Source organism: Zingiber officinale, chromosome 11A (genome assembly GCF_018446385.1).
Source record: "Zingiber officinale cultivar Zhangliang chromosome 11A, Zo_v1.1, whole genome shotgun sequence".
NCBI classification, from domain to species: domain Eukaryota; kingdom Viridiplantae; phylum Streptophyta; class Magnoliopsida; order Zingiberales; family Zingiberaceae; genus Zingiber; species Zingiber officinale.
In genome coordinates, this window is record NC_056006.1 from 6,829,652 (window position 1) to 6,840,025 (window position 10,374).

Genomic DNA, 10,374 nt, shown 5'->3' on the forward strand with positions numbered 1-10,374 from the left:
GGACTATGGAGAGATCATGAGTTTGCTAAGGAAACTGTCAAGACTCCTTCTTTGGAGTTTTCTTTCAGTTATTAAATTGATAGAAATTGTTTTAGTAGTTTCCCTTTGTCTATGTTAAGTTCATTCCGCATTGTAGTTGAGTTATTTCCTATTGTTGGAGTTCTTTTGTTTACTATTGCTAGGATAGTTTATTTTTAGTTATATATAAACTGCGTGGTGATGTTATTGCTTTGTATATGTATGTACTTATGATTATTGTCACCGGTACAGGGGAGACTCTGCCGAAATTTTTCGGTAGGGTTTTCCTAGAGATTTTTAATAAATCGGTTAAGTAGAGTAGTAGATAAGTAACGGTCACTCTTAGAGAGTAGTGGTAGTAGTAAGAAGAGTGGTCGTTACAGGAGGGGCTAGAAGGATGTGTGTGGTAGTGCCTTGGCTAAAGGAGAAAGACCTGCTTTTGTTTAATAAGAACTATGCCTAGTTATGTTACTGCTTTATGACTCCATGACATTTAATTTTGTGTTTGGGCATTTTGAATTAAAAATCATATTAAATATGCTATGTGGTGTTATATGTCCAGGTGATTAGTCATGTTGATTTTAAAGAAAAGAAAAGTAGTTTTTAACTTCTATAAATAAGACTTCCGCTGTGATAAGTATGTATATGTATGTGTAAGTAACCCCTGTCGCCTTAGCAGAAGGGGCGGGGCGTTACAGTTTGGTATCAGAGCCAGGTTTAGCCAATTCACTACACACATGTCAAGCATCCATCCTGCCGCTCCAAGTAAGAATCTATGTGCTTAATTTAATTTGTTGCTGTTTGTTTGATGATGCTTTAATATTATGCATGTTTATTTATGTTCATTGTTTAGTTTAGGTATGCATGATGGTAGGATAGGAATAGTACTAACCTTTTTGCAACCGTAGGAGTAACGATAATTTATTGTTATTTAATGAAGATAAGCATGGCTAGGAGACGTACTACCCGAGCAGACGAGACGCCGACTCCACCATATCTGACCTAGGTAGTCACCGATCTCTAGCGTCAGATCACGGAGCAACAACAGCTGATCACTACGCTAATGGGTCAACAAGGAACTCCTACTACCCCACCAGTAAATCAGAATGCGGTGCCCGTCGTGCCAATAGTTGCACCAGTACCACAGGTTGCCCCTGCCCCAGTGGCTCGACAGGAAACCTACTTGATACAGTGGCTGAGGCTGAAGCTGGAAAACTTCTCGGGTACTTGCGAGCCATGAGATCCCCAGGCCTAGTTCAAGACAGTAGAAAGCATAGTGGAACTACAGGACTGGCCCGAATCGAAGAAGATCAAGTGTGTATCTTTCTGTTTTTCCGGAAACGCGAGAATGTGGTGGGAAAGAGTGAAAGCAAAGAGACAGATTAATCTGATGAACTGGACGGACTTCGAGACAGAGTTCTTCGAGGAGTTCTTCCATATGCAAGTGACGAACCGACACTATGACGAGTTCACCGAGTTTCGGCAAGGTGACCTATCAGTAAACGAAGCAGTAAAACGTTTCAACCGTTTGGCACGCCTATGTCTAGAATTGGTTCGCACAGAAAGAGAAAGGGTCAGACTGATGTTGAAGATGCTTCGACTCGAAATAGCACTGAACGTGGCCGGCGGAATTAATAGACCTCAGACTACAGAGGAATTGGTCAGCAGTGCCCTCATCATAGAACATTATCAGAATGTAATGAACAGAAATAAGAGTCAGGTCCGAACAGAAGGACAGAAATCCTCAAGTAATAAGAAGAACTGGAAAGGGACCTCCACTGGAAAAAGGAAACAATGGGACAATTCAAAAGGTGGTTCAGTGAATAAGCAACTGAAGTACCCCCAGTGCACTATTTGCGGAAAGCTGCATTCCGGAGTATGTCATAAGGGTACCAGAAAGTGCTATAGTTGCGGAGGAGAAGGACATCTTGCCAGAGACTGCACCAACCAGTTCCAGGCACCACCCCAGCAGAACAACCAAAACAGGAATACCCCCCCTCACAACTACATCAGATGCAAACTACTATTGAAGGAACACTGATCAGCCAAGGGAGATTGGAAGCTCCACCAACTACAACGAACGCCAGGGTTTTCTCGCTTACTAAGGATGATGTGGCAAGCGCCTCTACTGTCGTTACAGGTCAGTTACCTACTTTTAGTCAAATTACCAAATCTATATCTGATGCTAAAGGCGAACCAATGATCGAAATTATTGGGAAACCAAGAGATATTACTAGTCAATGGATCGAAAATATGTCTGGGCAGCTCTCAACCATGACCATAGCACCCACATTATTCGATAATCTATTAGAGAAACAAACCAGTGACCACAGTCTCCAAAGAATTAAACAAGAAACCCTAGAAGGAAAGAATGACAGATTCCGGATCACGGACAATGGAATATTATACCTCAGGGATCGATTATGTATTCCCGAGGATCCAGAGTTGCAAAGAAGGATACTAGTGGAAGCTCATTCAACACCCTATGCAATGCACCCAGGATCCACCAAAATGTACCAAGATTTGAAAAAAAAATTTTGGTGGTCCGGTATGAAAAGAGATGTGGCTCAGTATATCGGTACTTGCCTGACCTGTCAGAGGGTTAAAGCAGAACATCAGAGACCGGGAGGATTACTGCAGCCTGTCCAAATTCCAGAATGGAAATGGGAAGATATCTCTATGGATTTTATAGCAGGGTTACCCAAGACAACAAACGGCTACGACGCTATATGGGTAATTGTGGATAGATTAACTAAATCCGCCCATTTTCTAGCAATCAAAATGACTTATTCGATTGAGCAACTGGCTCAATTATATGTCAAGGAAATTGTCAGACTACATGGGATCTCGAAGACCATTCTTTCAGACAAAGATGGTCGTTTCGTTTCACATTTCTGGGAATGCATTCAGAAGACTCTCGGTACGAAGCTATTGTTCAGTACTGCCTTTCACCCTTAGACCGATGGACAAACAGAAAGGGTTAATCAAGTGCTAGAAGATATGTTACGGGCATGCGCATTGGACTTCAAGGGAAGCTGGAGCCGATATTTATGCCTGGCGGAATATGCCTACAACAATAGTTACCAGGCTACTATTGGGATGGCACCTTACGAGGCTTTGTACGGGAGGAAATGCAGATCCCCAATATGTTGGTACGAAGACGGCGAAAAGAAGGAGATGGGATTCCAGACTGAGTTCATCGATAACACCACTCAGGCTATACAGAACATCCGCCAACGAATAGAAACTGCTCAGAGTCGACAAAAGAATTATGCGGATAAGCGACGAATGCCATTGGAATTCAGTGTCGGAGACTCGGTATTTCTCAAGGTAGCTCCTATGAAAAGGGTAATGAGGTTTGGTAAGAAGGGGAAGCTAAGCCCACGTTATGTGGGCCATACCGAGTTTTGAAAAGAATCGGCAAAGTAGCTTATGAAATAGAGCTGCCTCAAGAGATGCCAGCCATCCACAATGTGTTCCACGTCTCGATGCTAAAGAAATGCATTCCGATCACGGATCAAGTAATCGAACCACGGGCAGTACAAGTGCAAGAGGACCTAACTTACGAGAGTCGACCAATTCAGATATTGGATCGAGATGTCAAAAGACTAAGGAACAAGGGAGTACCCATAGTAAAGGTTCTATGGCAAAACCAACGATACGAAGAAGCCACGTGGGAACGAGAAGATGATATGAGACAGAAGTATCCATCGCTATTCTAAGTTTGAGGATGAACTTTTTATGAGGTATGGGGTACTGTAACACCCACGAAATTATAAGATAGGTATATGAATATTATTTTCCTTGGAGCATAGAAATGAAAAGAATAAGAGAAAAAGGAAAATGAAAAACAAAAGAAAATCTAGAACAAGAAGAGGTGAGGTCAAGGATTGAACCTTGAACCTCCCACAATTGATGGAGAGATAAATTGATGAATGATAACCATTAGGATAAGGAGAAATGATTGGATAGAAAGGAATGAAAAAATTAGTTAAAGGAGAAAAGAAAACTAAGCAAAAAGTACAAGAGAAAATCAAGTTGCTTACCTTCTTTTCCCTCTTGGTTAAGAAAAGAGAGCAAGCAAAAGAGGGATTGCCTACTCCCCTCCCTCTCTCTATTTTCGTGGGAATTAAAGGAGTGAGGGAAAAGAGGAGTTGAGGGAATGAATGGGGACATGTTTCATTTGGTAAAGGGATAAAAAGGGTTAGAGAAGAAAAACAAAGGATTTAATTCATTTTCTTCTTCCTCCTTCTCCCTTCTTCATTCTCACTGAACCAAGGAACCCCTTTCCTCTCCTCATACCAATTTCTAAGTTAAGTTCTTCTCCAAGAATGCTAATTTTCGAGAAGAAAACTTCAAGTTCTTGCCCTTACAAGCAAAGGAAACAAAAGGAGGTACAAGAAGAAGAAGCTTCCACCTTCCTTATCACCTAGAACACTTTTCTCTCTAAGGAAAACCACAAGCGAAAGGATGTAAGTTCCCCTCACCTGTGGTACAATAGCTCTTATTTTTATATGAAGATTCGGTCACATAAAAAAGTTAAGAAAACATCAAGAAGAAATTCTAAACAAGATAAGACCAAAGGAAGGACCTAGAGAATGAAAGGATCTAAAATTAATATGCTTGATATTTCTCTTGTAGCATGTATTTTATGGTAAGGATTTATCTATGTAAAAATGTTTAGTAGAACTTAGATTCATGAGTATTCGGCCATGGTAGAACTAAGGGCCTAGGAGCGCTTTAATTTAAAACTAAGTATGCCAAGATCTCCTTAAGATAAGACATGAAACTATTATGATATGCCCATGATTATATGTTAAGTTAAACTCTATTTCATATCCATGAAGTTTCGATTAGGTTTGGATTTTTTTTAAAAGCCTAGGAGAATTTAAAGCAAATCTAAGATGCTCATGATCTCCTTGATGAAATGTTATGTAGCTAATCCAATGTGCTTATGTTTATTGATGTATGGAAATTAAATTCATGCTCTATATCATTTGGCCACTTCATGATTTAGGGCTTAGGGAACTTAGAACCTAACTCAACCATGCTCATGTTATTCCTTGATATTTTTGCTATGAATGTTGTTTAAGGTTCTCATGCTTTTAGGGCACTTAAACCCTAATTTTAAGCCCTACAAGTTTCGGCCACATCATGATTTAGGGCTTAGGAAACTTAGAACCTAACTCAACTATGCTCATGTTATTCCTTGATATTTTTGCTATGAAAGTTGTTTAAGGTTCTCATGCTTTTAGGACACTTAAACCCTAATTTTAAGCCCTACAAGTTTCGGCCACTTCATGATTTAGGGCTTAGGAAACTTAGAACCTAACTCAACTATGCTCATGTTATTCCTTGATATTTTTTCTATGAAAGTTGTTTAAGGTTCTCATGCTTTTAGGACACTTGAACCTAAATTTTAAGTCCTATAACATTCGGCCATTACATGATGAAGGACTTAGGAAACTTAGAACCTAACTCAACCATGCTCATGTTATTCCTTGATATATTGGCTATGAAAGTTGTTTAAGGTTCTCATGCTTTTAGGGCACTTAAACCATAATTGTAAGCCCTACAAGTTTCGGCCACTTCATGATTAAGGGCTTAGGAAACTTAGAACCTAACTCAACTATGCTCATGTTATTCCTTGATATTTTTGCTATGAAAGTTGTTAGGGTTCACAAGCTTGAATGATAGTTTTTAACCCAATGTATGCTTGATAAGTTTCAGCCATGATAAGTTGTAAGTTTAAGTAAACTGGAACTCTACCTAAACTTTCTCATGATAGTTCTTATGGTATAAGAAATGGTGCTTACTTAGGGTTCACATGTTGGGATGAAGTTTTACCAAAAACCCAACCTATATGATTCGGCCACTAAAAGACATTAGGGTTAGAGATCGAATTATGTGTTCCATGTATCTTATATGCCATGATTTTGAGATTTCTATGCTTCTATGTTTAATTATGCACACTTATGATCTAAACACGATGGAAACCCTTATGCTATGGTGTGTATTATTTATGATGAAGCTATGTGCAAATTTATCCATGATATATGTAATGAGCTGTGTGCCAAATTTATGCATGAAATATATGATGTGCTGTGTGCCCAATTTTATGCATAAAATATATGATGTGCTGTGTGCCCAAATCTTTACATACCATCATGATGAGCTGTGTGCCCAAAAGTCTATATGGTATGATATGGTAAGTCACACGATGTACAAGAAAAGATAAGAACCATGATATGTAAAACATGTTATTTTACTTTATGTATGGCTTGTAGCAAGGGTGGGCTCCATAAGCGCCCCAGGGTCGATGGACTAAGAAACGGGCCTCGTTAGGGATGGACTCCTAAGTGCCCCTAGGTGGATGGACTAAGAAACGGGCCTAGTATGCATGCCTTGTAGGGTTCAAGACTTGCTACCTTGGACCTACATAGGACGCGCGCATTTATGTATGTGTTACAAGCCGGGGCCCTAATCATGTTAAGATTATGTTTAAGTATGTATATTATAAGTTTTCAAAGGACATATTGCATATGTTTTCATGATACATGTTTATGAATTCACCTTGCATGTACCTTATGATTATGCCATGATATTTATGATGATGTTATGATATGTCAAGGTGCAATTGATGATTATGTTATGTTATGCCATAATACCTTACGCTTATGTTATGATATGCCATGATATGCTGCATGATATAATGAATTTCCTCCATGTGTTATGTCTTGTGATTTTTGATATGTTATACGATTTTGTGAGTAGGAAAGGAACTTACTGAGCCATGAGTGCTCACAACTTACTTTCTTGTACCACAGATAAAGGCAAGGAATGGATGAACTAGGGGAGCAACAGGAGGGGCTAGAAGGATGTGTGGTAGTGCCTTGGCTAAAGGAGAAAGACCTGCTTTTGTTTAATAAGAACAATGCCTAGTTATGTTACTGCTTTATGACTCCATGACATTTAATTTTGTGTTTGGGCATTTTGACTTAAAAATCATATTAAGTATGCTATGTGGTGTTATATGTCCAGGTGATTAGTGATGTGCGTAGATTATATACTCTTTTATGCATGTTTTTACGCACATTTACATACTTTGATCATGCTTGATCTATGCATTTTTTTACTTCCAGCTTTTCTTTTAGCATATTTACTCTTTTGGTTCGGAGATCTGCTTTTTGTGCATTTTCTGTACACAGGAGTCGAAATTGGTGAAGATTAAGTGTCCTTGAGCAAGCTTGGAAGTAATTGAAGGGAGAAAGAGCATCGGGCCGTGTACCATACATGGCCATGTGGTCCTAACAGGAAGGGAAGAGGACATGGCCGTGTGAATCCCACACGGCCGTGTCTTGATTTGAAGAAATCATAGCAAAAGCCCTACATGGCCGTGTAGAGTTTCCGGAGGCCAAGCAGATGGTGGCCATGTGCACCACACGGCCGTGTGGATTTTCCAGAGACCAAGCAGGTGGCGGCCGTGTGCACCACACGGCCGTGTAGCATTTCCAGAGAGCAGGAGGGCCTTGGCCGTGTGCACCACACGGCCGTGCAGCATTGGCAGAGAAGGAACTGGACATGGCCGTGTGGATCTCACACGGCTGTGTCGAGAGGCCGTGTGACGCTCGATTCCCTCCTCTATTTAAACCTTCCTTCATGAATTGAAAGGGGATCTCTCCCCCTTTGGGAGAAGGCAAGATTTGGTGGTTTCCTCCCAATCTTGGGAGGATTTCTGGGCGATTCAAGGGGAGTTCTTGACGATTTCGACTCCGGAGCGAGGATTGGATCCGAAGACGAGGCTACTTCATAAATAAGTTTTCTCTTTTCCCCTTTTCTTGGTTTCTTGGATTGGGGATTTAAGAAATGCTTGTATTCTTTATTTCTTCGGGTTTTCTTCCTCGATTCATGGAGTAGATCTTGTATTCTAGGATGAAGGGAGTATTTGTATGATGGATTGATGTAATCTCTTATGGATTTGCCATTTTCTTGTTTCAATGACATTATCTTGCTTGTATCAATTAGATCTTGAATGATTAATGGTGATTCGTGCTTAATTCTCATTCTTGATTAATTGTTTGGATTTCTTATGGACTTTGTAAAGATAAACTCTCACTCGATCATCCGAGGGATCCACGTGACAGGTGCAAGCCCGTGTAAGGACGTTTGAGAGACAATCTTGAAGAGGAAATAGGAATATTCAAGAGAGTAGGATGGATTTTGTGATTAGTTTCTTGTATCTTGATAGATTAATAAGTCGTGGGCTTCTATGTTGATATCCGAGGAAGGCATAGTAATAGATGCACTTCTGTGTAAGGACAACATAGGTTCATGTCTAATTAATCCTATTTAGATACATTTCTCAGTCCTTAGCCGGTTGTCTATTGCAAGAGAGAACCGGCAACTTTCTACATGTTTGGCAATTGAGGGATAAGAATTGGTGAACCATTTACATTCGAGAAATCCTACAAAGAAACCGAAATTCCTAGAATCTCCCTTTATCATAACCCAAAACACTAAACTCTTGCTTGTTGATTTTTAATATTAGATTTGTTTACCTTCATTTTGCATTTGAAACAATTGGATAGTTGTTTAGCTAATTCGCATTGAGACATTTCTAGTGCTTATTCCAGTCCCTGTGGATACGATAATCTTTTATATTACTTGCGACATTTCCGTACACTTGCGGAGCGTAACAAGTTTTTGGCGCCGTTGCCGGGGACTGCGCTATAACATTAGGAATTATCAATTGAGTTAGACTAAACATAACATTTGTTTTCCTTTCATATTGCATAGTTGTAACTAATCATTAGATTTCTGTTTTTACTTTCTTGTATAACTTTCACTTCTTGTTAATTCTTTTTGTACAAATTCAATTCTGCATTTTTGATTCTTCTATTTTTCTTTTTCTGTCGAATTGCCATTTGCTATCTTGTTCTTGTGTATGCGAAGATCTAACTTTGCAGGGAAATTCTTTCCTTTTGACCCTGAGATTGATAGAACTTTCCATAAAAGAAGAATTCTGCAAAGGCAAATTGAAGAACAGGAACATTTGAACATGGCAAATAGACCACTCAAGGATTATGCAGCACCCTATGCAAGAGGTTTTTGATCTAGTATTTCAAGACCTTCAGTGGAAGCTAATAACTTTGAGATCAAACCCGCAATCATATCTATGGTGCAGCAGAACCAATTTGGTGGAGGACCTCATGAAGACCCCAATCAACACTTAGAGGTCTTTTATGAAATATGTGGTACCATGAAAATGAATGGAGTTCTTTCAGATGCAGTTAGATTATTGTTATTTGGGTTTTCTCTAAGAGATAGGGCAAAGCAATGGCTGAATTCTTTAGCCCCTAATAGCATCACCACTTGGGAGCAGTGTGAGCAACAGTTTCTTGATAAGTTCTATCCACTAAGCAAAACAACTTATATGAGGAATTTAATTACAAGCTTCAAGCAAACTGACTCAGAATCTCTTTTTGAAGCATGGGATAGATATAATAGTATGCTCAGACAATGCCCACATCATGGGTTGGAAAGATGGTTAGTGTTGCACACTTTTTATAATGGTATCAATTATCATACCAAAGTGTCCCTTGATTCAGCTGCTGGAGGGGCACTTATGAACAAAAGCTTAGATGAAGCCGAAGAAATCATTGAAAGTATAGCATAAAATCATCATCAATGGGCAAATGAAAGAAGTGGTGGCTATTCTTCTGTAAACCCAACAATTAAAGCATCAGGGAAGTTTGATGTAGATGCAGTCACTCTTTTGTCTGCAAAATTGGACGCTCTTACAAAGAAATTTGAGAATATGGGGGCTAGTGCTAATATGGTCAATGCTATTAGTACATCTTGTGAAGTATGTGGGAGTTCAGAGCATTCAAATGACTCATGTCCATTGGGAGCTATCACTGCACAAATCAATAAACTTGAGCAATGTGATGCAATCATGAGTTACAATCAAAGGCAGAACAACCCATACTCAAATACTTATAACCCTGGATGGAAGAGTCATTCAAATTTTTCTTACAGAAATAATCAAGATCAAGGACCATCTATGGGGGCAAGACCAAATTTCCAAGCTGGGCAACAAAATTTTCAACATCTATCTTCTCAAGGCTTACCAAAGTCAAATGTTGAAAAGATGCTTGAAGAAATTATCTCAAGTCAGAATGAAATGAAGCAAGATTTAGCAAAGCTCATTCAGAGAATGGATAATTCTGAAAAGCATCAAAAGATCCAGGATAGTCAAATTGCCCAACTAGCTTCCTCTTCATCCAGAGTACCAGGACAACTTCCAGGAAAACCTGATGTGAATCCTATGGAGCATTGCAATAGAATTGAGCTTAG

General features: G+C 39.4%; 1 non-coding gene across 1 annotated transcript; it reads right to left on the reverse strand.

The window, feature by feature from the left end:
* Positions 1-9,449: 9,449 nt before the first annotated feature.
* On the reverse strand, positions 9,450-9,555 carry LOC122033161. Its single transcript, XR_006126410.1, has one exon. It is a non-coding gene; the product is annotated as a small nucleolar RNA R71 (small nucleolar RNA).
* Between the last annotated feature and the right edge of the window lie 819 nt (positions 9,556-10,374).